General features: G+C 45.8%; 1 pseudogene; it reads right to left on the reverse strand.

Annotated features, from left to right (window-relative positions):
- LOC116472433 (calreticulin-like) overlaps positions 1 to 13,591 on the reverse strand; it is a 33,807-nt pseudogene that overhangs the window by 9,047 nt on the left and 11,169 nt on the right.

Here is a 13,591-nt window from a genome sequence, read left to right on the forward strand (position 1 = left end):
CACAGAGACACGTGGCCATGGGACTTCGCAGGATATACTCAAGGACAGGTGGCTGTGGCTTCCAGAGGCTCTGCTGTACAGTGGGTGTAATCATTACGGCAAAGGCTTTAGAGGCTGACAGACCCATGTTTGAATCGTGTCTCTTCCATGCGTTAGCTGTGTGCTCTTGGACATGTCGCTTGGCATTTCTGAGTCTCAATTCTCTCAAACATAAAATGAGGAAATAATAAGGGATAATAGTACTTACCTTATAGAGTTGTGAGAATTTGGGGAGGTAACGTAGGTAAAGCACTGACCCCAGGCCAGTGTTTAACAAAAGTGAGTTCCCTTCCTCTCCAGGGGAATTCTTCATCCAGGACTTTGTAGATTATAGTTTCTAACAGACTCCTGGGAGGAATTATGGCCAAGGCTTTTACTCTGGGGCCTTGAGCCACTCTCCTTTCTCCTGATTTGGGGAGGAGTCCTCCCCATCTTTCGTAATAAGTCTCAGAGAAGAAAGAGATGGAGAGGACAACAACTTTTCAAAGGCTGGATTATTTGTCCCCTCCTCTTTACCTTCCAATTAAAGGAAAGATGACTGGCAGAAAGAGGGAAGCTGGGTCAGGACTTATCATCATGGCTGGGGCAATCGCCCCTAACATCTGTCTAGGGATTTTAATGTTTCAGAGTTTTACCACATCTCTGATTTCCCTTTATCCCTAGAAGCACCTCCAAGGATCATGTAGGACCAGCAGAAGCAGTGTAAAGTATTGGAACTTTGAATGTGACATCAGAAAGACCTGCACTCAGCTGGGCATGGTGGCTCACAATTGTAATCCCAGGCCGAGGCGGTGGATCACTTGAGGTCAGGAGTTGGAGACCAGCCTAGCCAACATGGTGAAACCCTGTCTCTACTAAAAATAGAAAAGTTAGGCAGGCGTAGTGGTGCATGCCTGTAGTTCCAGCTACTCGGGAGGCTGAGGCAGGAGAATCACTTGAACCCAGGAGGCAAAGTTGCAGTGAGCTGAAATTGCACCACTGCACTCCAGCATGGGTGACAGAGTAAGTGAGACCGTCTCAAACACAAAAAGAGCTGTACTTAAATTCTAGCTTTTCTACTTACCTTAACAGATGTATGTCTTCAGGCAAATTATTTAACTTTTCTGAGTCTCCTTTTCACATTTAGAAGGAGGAGACTTTCACAGTGTCATATTTTCACCCCCATCAATATTATTGATGCTTGCTCATTTTCTAATGTGGGACCTGAAATTTACCAGGTGCTTGAAGAATCTTTTTGTTTCAGATTCACTGATTCTAGGTAAATCAGAGGAACAAGCAACATGAACAGAAAAAATGTAGAAAATGCTATTACGCTGAAGTATAATTGTTGTTTCAGAAGTCCAGCATCTGGTGCACTTAACAATAGAGAATATATTAAATTTTTCCAAAATAAAAAAAAAGTAGGAGACTTGCTAGTGAAAATTAAATGGCATATGCAAAGTCTTTAATACAGCATTTGGTACATGAGAGGGACTCAGTAAATTTTAGTAAATGTTATAATTATTAGGAAGAATATGACTGCCCCCATTTAAAAGATCAGCAGTCTGAGGCTTATAAAGACCAAGACTTATTCAAGTCTTGTGATTTCCAGCCTGAGGCTCTTTCTACTTTGTGAAAACTGAGAGACTGTGTCTCAGTGGCTCTGAGACCAGAGGGCTTTACCTGCCAAAGGTCCAGGCCGAGAACACTAATGTTATAATAGTGACAAATGGTGGCATCAGGCTTATATTTAGGGTTGTCTATTTTGGGATGAATCCACTCCCCCTGGTAACTGGGATTGTCAATGATCCGAGGTTTCCGTTGTCCCTAAGCAAAGAACCAAACAGTGAACATGGCATTAGTATTTTGTCATTCTTCTGATCGCATGCAATCAGAAAGGCCAATTGATGTGGTTTGGATCCGTGTCCCCACCCAAATCTCATGTCGAATTGTAATCCCCAGTGTTGGTGGTGAGGCCTGGTGAAAGGGGCCGGGCGGAGACCAAACTACACCGGTCGCGGTCAAGAGATCTTTATTGGAGGTATCGAGCAGCACCACTCAAGGAGAAGGAAGAGAAGAGAGAGAGGGCTGCTGGTGTGCTGGGTTTTATATCCCTTGGGCCTACGTGGATTGGGCTAGGGGCGGGCCCAAGGGAAGGCGGGAGATGCTTCTTTCTGATCGGCCCTCCTTTGGCGGGTTCAGGCAGTGCCCGCCCGGTCAAGGAGGGGAGAAGAACCCGGAACCAGCCCCACCTTAAGGTACAGCGCCGTTTTAAGGTACCCCATGTTACCTAACACCTGGTGGGAGGTGACTGGATCATGGGGACAGAGTTCTCATAAATGATTTAGCACGATCCCCCCTTGGTACTGCATAGCGAGTGAGTTATCGTGAGATCTGTTTACTTCTAAATTGTGTAGCACCTCCCCCCTTTCTCACTTACTCCTGCTCCCACCATGTGAGACACCCTGGCATCACTTTCCGCCATCACCGTGTACACCTGAGGCCTCCCCAGACGCTGATGCTGCCATGCTTCCTGTATAGCTGTAGCCTGCAGACCCATGAGCCAATTAAGCCTCTTTTCTTTATAAATTGCCCAGTCTCAGGTATTTCTTTATAGCAATGCAAGAATGGACTAATACACCAATCAATTTATAAGGCAGTTGTGTATTAGACATAAGGATTCAGAGAAGGATTCCAGAAGCTTCTTTCCCTTTCTTTGAGTTAATCCACAAGATTCTTTCAAATTCCCCTTGCTACCCAGAGGAAGCCAAGCGAGGTGGCAAGGACCCATTCTGAGCTTGGCCCTATGTCTGCACTAGCTCATTCATGAAATAAAGAAAATGTAGCTTCTCAGAGAACATCATCTGAGTACCCTGGCAGTTGAGGCCATTCTCTTCCTGGTGTGTAGTGTAGGAAACTGTGGCCAAATAAAATCATGCTTGCTTCAGTCAGTTTTACCTCTGGACAATTTGACACTGATTCCTTTTGTTCTTCTTGCTTCTAACATGAGGTCAGGAGTTAGCTCTTAAAAATAAGTGTCCCAGGCCGGGCGCGGTGGCTCACGCTTGTAATCCCAGCACTTTGGGAGGCCGAGGCGGGCGGATCACGAGGTCAGGAGATCGAGACCACGGTGAAACCCCGTCTCTACTAAAAATACAAAAAAATTAGCCGGGCGTGGTGGCAGGCGCCTGTAGTCCCAGCTACTCGGAGAGGCTGAGGCAGGAGAATGGAGTGAACCCGGGAGGCGGAGCTTGCAGGGAGCCGAGATTGCACCACTGCACTCCAGCCTGGGCGACAGAGCGAGACTCCATCTCAAAAAAAAAAAAAATAAGTGTCCCTTGGCTGGGTGCAGTGCCTCACTCCTGTAATCCCAGCACTTTGGGAGGCAAAGGCGGGCAGATGGCTTGAGGTCAGGAATTCAAAACCAGCCTGGCCAATAGAGTGAAACCATGTCTCTGCTGCAAATACAAAAAATTAGCCGAGCGTGGTGGCGTGTGCCTGTAATCCCAGCTACTCGGGAGGCTGAGGCACGAGAATCTCTTGAGCCCAGGAGGCGGAGGTTGCAGTGAGCCGAGATCACGTCACTGCACTCCAGCCTGGGTGACAGAGCAACACTCTGTCTCAAAATAAATGAATAAATAAATAAAATAAAAAGTGTCCCTACCCCTTGCATTTTTGGCTCATTCATGTACACCCTTTCTCCTTCTGGCCTACTTCTAAGACTTCCAGTTCCTGACTCCAAACCCATGTCCTATTTTGACCACATTCCTGTGACTGGCTGCTTTCCACCACTCTGGACAAACTCCAGGCCCAGAGCTGCCTGGCCCTATACCTGTCAAAGTTGGCCTTTACCAGCCCACCCCGTCCTACGTAGGTGTAGCCCTGTGAGCAGGGCTCAGATGAGGCTACAGTCTTATTTGCAGGGTTTAAGGGAAGGGAAGATGACCACAGGATCTCAGAATTTCTGTTTCATCAATTAGCATTTACATGTCTTTTCTCTCATTTCTCACACCCATTGGAAAGAGAGACCCCCCTCACCTTATACTTTGGGTTTGGTGTAAGAGGCCTTTCCCACTCCCCATCCATAGCCTCATTCCAGTTGTCTGGCTTCTGGGCTTCTGGATCCAGGATATATTCAAAGTCTTCCCAGTCCTAAAATGAAATGTTCCTTCATGAGGATAGATGCATAGGCTGGGATAAAACTGGGGTTCGGGCTGGGCGTGGTGGCTTACATCTGTAATCCCAGCACTTTGGAGGCCAACGTGGGAGGACTGCTTGAGTCCGGGAGTTCAAGACCAGCCTGGGCAATATAGTGAGACCCCATCCCTACCCCAAAGAACTTTAAAAATTAGGCAAGTGTGGTGGCACGCACCTGGTGGGAGGATCTGAGCCCAGGAGGCAGAGGTCACAGTGAGCCGTGAGCATGCCATTGCACTCTAGCCTGGGTGACAGAGCGAGATCATCTAAAAAAAAAAAAAAAAAGAAAGAAAGAAAAGAAAAGGAAAAGGGGGTCCAGAGTGCTGTCAGGCTGGACCTGGCTCCTTCCCTCTGCCCCCTCCTGTCATCATCTATATGAAGGGGCAGCTCAGGACCTGTAAACAAATGCAGGGCGGAAAAGAAAGAGGCTTTAAGCACTTCCCTCCTCTGGGTTCACTGTCATTTTGACCTTGAGTTCTTTAAGCTTAAATAAGATGGGAATTTCCCTTGTCTCTGGCCACACTCTCCCTCACAATCATGGGCCCTTATTGTTATAATAGATCTTTTAGCCTAGGTCCCTCTTCTTGAAGGCCTCTTGTTGACCTGCTTTGTATCCCAGTATGCTCCCAGTCCTGTGTCAGTCCTTCTTTGTACCCCAGGACCCTCTGATTTCCGAAGACAGAGATCTACAAGATCAAAAACAGCCAACCCCAACTTTTATATTTCTATGCTGTGGAGCCTCCAAGGCTTTGCTCTGTCTGCCTGGCAGTTTGCTTTGGTTGTGACCATTTGTCCAGAATGACTGAAGGCTTCAATGCCAGCCCACCAAACTCACAGTCATTCAACACAATTGTGATTGGGAAAGTTCTCTGGTTCCTAGCCTGTCCCAGCTGTTTTATGATTCCTAAGACAGACAGTTAGCATCCTATCCTGGGGGCTATAGTTGTGACAGTGCCCTGTCGATTTAATCAGTTTCCATCTTCCCTTGTTCCGCTCAACAGGGAGCATAGAGACCTGCAGCCTCTCTACTCTCCCCAAGCCCTTGAGCCAAGCCAACCCTGACTACATCAGGTGCATGGTCCTTACCAGGAGGGGAGGGTCCATGTTTAGTCTTCCTACCCTAAGCCTGCCTTCTGGGCATGGCAGCAACCTAGCCCCTTATTTTTCCATGGTGCTGAAGGCCCAGACACTTTGTCTGATCATCTGCCTTAATTCCCTTACTACACCTCCCTCCACCAAGGATTGGGGCCCTTTGCTAAATCTCCCTATATGTGGCTAGGCAACTGCCCATCTCTCTGCAGGCCTCTCTCTCTCTTTAGGGGCTGGACTCCAGCTGCCTGGTCCCATGCTGACCCCTGCCTGACCTCAAGCACCTCTTCTGCATGACACTGACTCTGCTCTGACCTGCAGAGTATGTGGTGGGTGAGGCCCTTCCTGGCCTGGCTCCAACAGACCTTTCCAACCTTACCTCCTACCATGCCCCACCTGGAACCTTATGTTCCCCAAATACTGAACTACTGCTTTCAGTTTTTTACACACCATGTTATTTCCTAACTAACCACTGTGCCTTTGCTCCTGCTGTTCCCTGGGTCTGGAATGTCTTCCCTCCACCCCAGTTTCCCTCTTACTTTTCTCTAATAAATCTACTATTTGAAATTCAGCATATTATTAACATATAAAGGCCATACCTTAAGGACTTCCTATATACCAGACACTACATTATGTATTTTTTATTAGCTCATTTAATCTTCACAGTAACCTTCACACATAAGTATTAAAATAATCCCTGTTTGTGAAGTTGACTTTCACAGCAGTTATGTTCCTTGCGCAGGGTTAACTGCTAGTAGGATGGGGTCCCATAGTTAGAAAAAGGTGGTGCTCAAACCCATATCGGCCTGACCCCAGAGTTTATGTTTCCAACTCCTAGGTTAACTCACTCACTCAAGCATTTCCTTCTCTTTCTCAGACCGCTGCCTACACCTCAACTCAGGCTGGGCTGGGATCCGCTTTTGGGCTCTCACTGGCTTGTCTCCCTGGCTCTCAGCACTGATCACATATTTTGATCTTTGTTTTCTTATCTGCCTCCCATACTATATTTAGAATCCCTAGAGGGCAAGGGTTGTTCTATTCATAGCTATATCCAGTACAGCTTTCCAGAATAATAATAATGAGCCAATTAGTATAATAATGAGCCAGTGAGTATACTCCACACATTCCCCATATTGGTAACTTAAGAGTCAAAAAGACGTAGGTTCAAATTTTGGTTCTAACGCATATATGCTTGGGCAAGTTACTTCATTTTCTAAGCATCAGTTTCCTTATCCACAAAAGAGGGATCATAACACATTGTTCACAGAGGCTGCTGGATCCCCAACAAAGGTAAGTGGCTGCCCTGTTCCCTCCATGTCTCTTTGGAAAACAATATCTAGCTGAACACCTCCTTGAGGGATTGATGTCCCCGGTCTCTCTCCATCATTCCCAGCCTCCTTCTCCTATCTCCACAGCTGAGATCCCACCTGCTTCCCAGCCAAACGCCCTCTGATCTCAGGTTTCTTGTCTTCCAGATCCTCTATGTGCAGGCATTCATCCCATTTCCTTGGTTTCTGGGCATAGGGTCTTTTATTTTCCTGGGAGGCAAGAAGTCCCAGTCCTCCTCCAGATCCCCAGCTGCCACCTGCTGGTTGTCAATTTTAACCTCATAAGTAGCATTGGGGCAAATAATCAGAGTGTACAGGTGAGTGTCTTTATTGACCTATAAAGGGAATGGGGGAATATTTCAGTTCCATTTTGAACATCTGTAGATCCCAAGCATTAAATGCACCAGACCCTCAGTTCCCTGAATGCCACAACCCACATAGTCACAAACAAACCTTACCACACTCTTTAACCCATTTCTCTGGTTAACCATATATGGATTCTGGGCCTCTTCTCCTAGTACACACTCCTCTGGTCTCCCTAGCCTTCATCCTTCCCTGCACTGCAGCACTCATCATTCTCTGATCTTACCTGTCTTTCTGCCTGTCCCACTAGACTGAGCAGGGGTCATATATGGTTTATCTGTTGTGTCTGCAGCTTGCAGCATGAGGCCTGCCCCAGAGGAGGACCTCAGAGAGCTCCTGCATGGTACAACCTTTATACAGTCTTGCTAAAGAAGGCCTTGGGTGTGAAACACTGATTCTCCAATGACACCTATGGGCTTTTCTAGACTGGGTTCCTGCCTCTCTCCATGCTCCCACTTGCAGCGCTACTCTTTCTCAAGTCCCTTTGACTTTTCTCCTGTGATTATCTTTTCTAAGAATTCAATTCTCCCTAAAATGTCTTATCACTTCACAAGATCAAGTCATGTTCATCTTTTGAAGTGCAGCTCAGGAGAACTCTTATCTAAGAAGTATTTCCTAAGACTCCAGGTTAGGTAGGGGTCCTCTTCTGTGCTCCCACAGACGCCCATCATACTAGGTAGTCACTTTGCTTGACTCTTACCTTCACTGACTGTGAGTTCTGTGAAGTTAAAGGCTATGTCTGGCCCACTCTGTCCCCAGCCTAAGGCCCAACACAGAGTTAGTATTTGGTGAATCCCTGTTGAGTTGCTGATGAAATCACCTACTATCCTCTAGCCAACCTAGGTGTCTCTAACTTGATGTTACTATGATAAACTGACTCCCCATCCCTGTTTCTAAGTCCAACACTCCCTCCCTCCGCCCATCCTCTCCCATGTCTAGCAGTGGGGAACTGGGCCATGCCAAGCATTGTTCCACAAGAGGACCTCATATAACTTCTTAGGCTTTTGGATCAACTGCTCCTTTATGAAATCCTGCAATTTACAGCATTTCTCTAGATCTACTTTTTAACCTGTAAAATGGAGACGACAGTATTTAATTTATAGGATTTTGTAAGAATTAAATGAGATAACACATATAAAATGCATCTCCTTCCCTCTTGGCTGAGGACCAGCACACACTCACCCTGTACTTGATGGTCTTGTTCTCATGGTATTTCCCTCGGTAATGAAGGATGACCTGTACTTTGTTGTTGCCAAAGCCACAAATGTCAGGGCCTGGAAATTAAACCCCAAAGCATAATTTCACATAACTTTAAGGCAGTTTGCCTGGTCTAAGGCCAAGACCCAAGACAAACATAGCATGTGTATTAATCAGGGTCCCAGCAGGATACAGATGGCACAATCAAATTTGGGATTATTTGAGAAGGATTTAATAAAAGGACTATTTACAAAGGTTGGGGCAGGACATTGTGAAAACATAAAGTATAGTGCTATGCTCGGGGCTAACAACAATGGGGTTCTACCCCTAGGCCTAAAGGGACTAGAAGGAGTGCTTGGCAGAGCCTGGAAGAAAGAATCCTGTGGAAAAGACAGGCAAGAGAGAAGCTGACTTTCAGTTGAGGAACACAACTCTCTTTTCCACCTCTGATCTCCCAGGGCTCCCATTGACCAAACCCAACCAGAAACCCCTTCTGTGCCAGGCATTTTATACCATGTCATTTAATTCTTACAAGTAGGTGTTACTATCCCCCACTTTTAGCTGGGAAAATTGTGGCTCAGAACAGTTAAGCAGGTTGCTCAAAGTCAAACAGCTAGGAAGTAGCATTGTTGGTATTCAAACCCAAGCCTACCTAGAAACAGAGCCTGGGGCCCTTTATGCTTTGTAAAAACTCTAGAGGGAACTCTAGAGATCATCAGTGTCTCCGAGCCCAGAAAGCCTTATCTGGCAACAGTTAGGAATAGATTTAACATAATTTTCTTTTCTTTTTTTGAGACAGAGTCTCAGAGTCTCACTCTGTCACCCAGGCTGGAGTGTAGTGGTGTAACCTCAGCTCACTGCAACCTCTGCTTCCCAGGTTCAAGCAATTCTGCTGCCTCAGCCTCCTGAGTAGCTGGAATTACGGGCACCTGCCACCACACCCGGCTAATTTTTTTTTGTTTCTCGAGACGGAGACTTGCTCTGTCACCCAGGCTACAGTGCAGTGGTGCGATCTTGGCTCACTACAACCTCCATCTCCCAGGTTCAAGCAATTATCCTGCTTGGTATTACAGGTGCCAGCCACCATGCCCAGCTAATTTTTGTATTTTCAGTAGAGATGGGGTTTCACCCATCTCTCGAACTCCTGACCTCAGATGATCTACCCGCCTCAGCCTCCTGCCACCCAGAGTGCTGGGATTACAGGCGTGAGCCACTGCACCCGGCCTTAACTTAATTTTCAACCTTACCTCCCATGTTACCTCTCTCTGACTATCCAAAACATACACGTGCTTAAGTAAGATCTGGACTGCCCCAAGGAGGCCTAGTTACATATTTAGGTTACAGATACAACACTCTGGACACATTTCAGATGCTAAAAAAAGGTCACTTCCTTGACCTCCTGTGCCTTTCTCTCACTGAGGCAGAGTATAGTGCCTTATTGTAGTGTACCCGTGAGAGGGTCTACGTAGCTGATGACCTCCTTCTCCTCTTCTGAGCACTGGAGAATGTCTCCCTGTGCTATAGATTTCTTAATATGGTACCATGTGCCTCCCCACCTCTGTGGTTTACTTATATTAACATTCAGGTTTCGAGTTGCTTTTTTCAGGTCTTTGAAGAGTCCTACCACATGGAGGCAGGGGTGGAGTTACCATATTAGACATTTTCTGTTCCAAGTGAATCTGAACGTTTTCAACAACTACAGTGGCTGTCATTAGGACCTAATGGAGCTGACAGTGACTGCTATCAGAGAGCTTACCAAACATGACGTAATACTCGGATCCTGAGTGCATATCCTCCTGGTTCAGGGTGGCAGGAAAGAGTTTTACATATCCGCCACCACAATCGATGCTTTGCTTGTGTTTTACTGAAAACTGAACCACCAAGGTCTCATTCTCATTGCTGAATGCTTCAACCTGGTTGAGAAGGCATAAAACTTGGCATATTCACTAGTTTGGAGACCTAGAAGCAGAAAGCACAGTCTTCAGGCTTAAATACCCCAAAAGCAGCCAGAGAGATCCAGCACTTAACCTCACCAATCTCTGGTATTTTCTCTCATACCTGGGCTGAAAGCTTTGCACACATTCTTTTATTCAAGCCTCAGAGCAACCCTGCAAAATGAGTATTATCTCCACTTTCAATCAGGAGGCTGAGTCATAAGGGGGTGAGTCACCTGCCTAGGGCCACATAGCTAGTAAGGAGCCAAGCTGGAATTTTAAGCCATGTTTGTCTGATTCTTTCCGCATACCATCCTACCTCTGATTTTCAAGAGATACTTGAAGACTGTTCTACAACTTTACAAAACAAAGGCCTGTTTTTCCGAGGCTTCCCTGGGTGACCAGAATGAGGTTCTACCACACAAAAGTGCTGTGGTAGAAAGAGTCCCTGCACTTTCCAGACATCTTTCTACCATAGCCTCATAGATCAAATAGTAATCATTGCTAGCATTCACTGAACACTTACTTGTTACCAATGTGTTTCATTCACATATATTACTACTGTACTTAATCTTCATAATAACCCCATGAAGTGGGTTCTCCTAATTTCTCTGCTTTATCATGAAGCCATTGAGGCTATTTCACTCGTGCAGGATCACTCAACCAGTTCATTTAATTCTAGAGCCCCCATCTTCAACTATAAGACTTTACTTCCTCCTCCAGAGAGTATCAGGGCAATAATAGATCTCAGAGCCCTTCTAGTCTAACCACATTACTTTATAGATGAGCAGACCAAGCCCCAGGGAGGAAAAGTTACTTACCCAAGATCACAGAGTCACAAATGAAATCATGCCATACAAGCCAAGTCTCCTGGCTTCTGGGCTAGTGGTCTTTCTATTATTCCATGCTGCTGCCCAGCTTACTGGTTAGGGCTCTGTTAACTCTCTGAGTCTCACTTCCACATCAGCAAAACATGCCGAATTATTCCTATCTCATAGGATTCCTGGTGAAGGTCAACTGAGTAAGAGATCTGAGAAGTACTTTGTAAACTGTCAACATAAAATGCAAGGGGCTATCATTAGTCATACTTGGTGAAGGTCCTTTTTTCTGTTTGTTTGTTTTGTTTTGTTTTTTTTGAGACAGAGTCTTGCTCTATCGCCAGGCTGGAGTGCAGTGCATAATCTTGGCTCACTGCAACCTCCGCCTCCCACGTTCAAATGATTCTCCTGCCTCACCCTCCCAAGTGGCTGGGATTATAGGTGCCCGCTACCACGCCCAGCTAATTTTGTATTTTTAGTAGAGACAGGGCTTCGCCATGTTTGCCAGCCTGGTCTCGAACTCCCGACAGGCGTGAGTCCCCACACCCGGCTGGGTCCTTCCTTATGATCCCACAGCTCTCTGTACTTTCCTGGGTCACACTATGTTGAAACTAGGTTTATTTCAGTCTCTTTGAATAATTTTTAGCTTCTGAAGAACAGGGGCATCTTTATATTCCCTGAATCTGGAACAGGACCTGACATAGAAGAAAGGCTCGATAAGTATATGTTAAATTACACGGAAGAATCACAGATCCTGATTCAGACATCTCATGAGCATTTATTGTACACCAGGCTCTGTGGTAAACACTTTCATGTCTGACATTATGTTAGGAGCTGTCTACATTTTAAATAATATGCTTGGCCTGGCATGGTGGTTCATGCCTCTAATCCCAGTATTTTAGTATGTCAGGGCAGGAGGATTGCTTGAGGCCAGGAGTTTAAGACCAGCATGGGCAACGTAATGAGACCTTGTCTTTGCAAAAAAATTTAAAAATTAGTTGGGGATGGTGGTACAGGCCTGTAGTCCCAGCTACTCCAGAGGCTGAGGTGGGAGAATCATTTGGGCCCAGGAGTTTGAGGCTGCAGTGAGCTACAATCACACCATTGCACTCCAGCCTGGCTGACAGAGCAAGACCCTGTCTTAATCAAAACAAAACAAAATTGAACAAAGTATGCTTACTTCCCCAAAGACCCCAAGAACAGCTAGAATAACCAGGGAAGACTTCATAGAGGAGGGAGTGTGCACAAGGGAAAGAGCACTGAACCTGCAGGCAAAACCAAGTTTTGAGTCTCCATTCTGCCAAACCCTACTTTGTAGCTCAATTCCACCTGCCTTCTCTCTGAGCCTCTTTTGTAACCCAGGACTCTTCTAGAGAACCAGGAGGTATCTAATGAACCTGAATAAGATACAATGTGAGGGACAACAACCGAGGGACAACAACCAAGAAACCATGAGTGGCTGAGCAGACTACCCTCACTGGCATCACCAAGGCACAGCTTCCCGTGGATCATGCCGTTTCCAATTTCTCTCTACTCTGGAAATGGTTTTCCCTTTAATACCGTTTAATACTCTGGGAACAGTTTTCCAGAGTGGATTTAAAATTTAAAATTCTCAAGCCAGTTCATAATTCTCTCCTTTAATCAATATGAAAATGAGATTCATAACAGTAGCCAGGAGGAAGAAGATAGGAAATCACTTCAGGGAATGATCAATGGATTCTACTTAGAGGACAAAAGCTTTCTCAGACAAAAAACCCAAGCCTGCAGAAATTGTGCTCAGAGCTCACCCTTCCTCCACAATATTATTTGGCTCTTAACAAAAGCCCTGTCTAATGAGCATGGCAGGCGATGGATGGTTATTATCTCCATCTAGTATTGAAGCTCAGAGAAATAAGAATTGCCAAAATTATGCAGCTAGTAAGTCTGGGAGTTAGCCCTAGGTCTGTCTGCTCCTCTCTGCGTCACACTAAGCTCCTCTAGGGAAGAGCAACATTTGGATGTTATACAGTGCCTTCCCCTGTTTCAAGTGCAGCGTGCTATTTTTAAAATCCTAGGGGGTTGGGGAAAGCAGCATAGTCCAGCAGTAATGAATATAGTCCCTAGAGTCAGATCCAGAATCAGGTTCTACCTCTTGCCAGCTGTGTATATAGCCTCGGGCAAATAACTTCTCTGAGGCTCCTCCGGAAACCTGGGAAAATAATAGTAATCACTTATTAAAGTTGTTAGGAAGACTAACAAGGATTTGTGGAAGGGCTTAGTTTTGAACTCCTGTTATTCAATTAATGGACATATTATATTTGTGGAGAGTTCATTCTTTTCCATCTGCTAATTTTTTTAGTATATGTGCTGCCAAAGTGAGCATTCCATCTACTAATTTTTTATTTTAGGACAGAGAAATGAATTGGGTGGGCCAAGTGCAGTGGCACTCACACCTGTAATCCCAGCAATGTGGGAGGCTGAGGTGAGCAGATCACCTGAGATCAGGAGTTTGAGACCAGCCTGACTAACATGGTGAAATCTTGTCTCTACTAAAAATACAAAAATTAGCTGGGCGTGATGGCACATGCTTGTAGTCCCAGCTACTTGGGAGGCTGAGGCCAGAGAATCACTTGAACCAGGGAGGCAGAGGTTGCAGTGAGCCAAGATC

The sequence above is a fragment of the Hylobates moloch genome, unplaced genomic scaffold (assembly GCF_009828535.3).
Source record: "Hylobates moloch isolate HMO894 unplaced genomic scaffold, HMol_V3 SCAFFOLD_8, whole genome shotgun sequence".
NCBI classification, from domain to species: Eukaryota; Metazoa; Chordata; class Mammalia; order Primates; family Hylobatidae; genus Hylobates; species Hylobates moloch.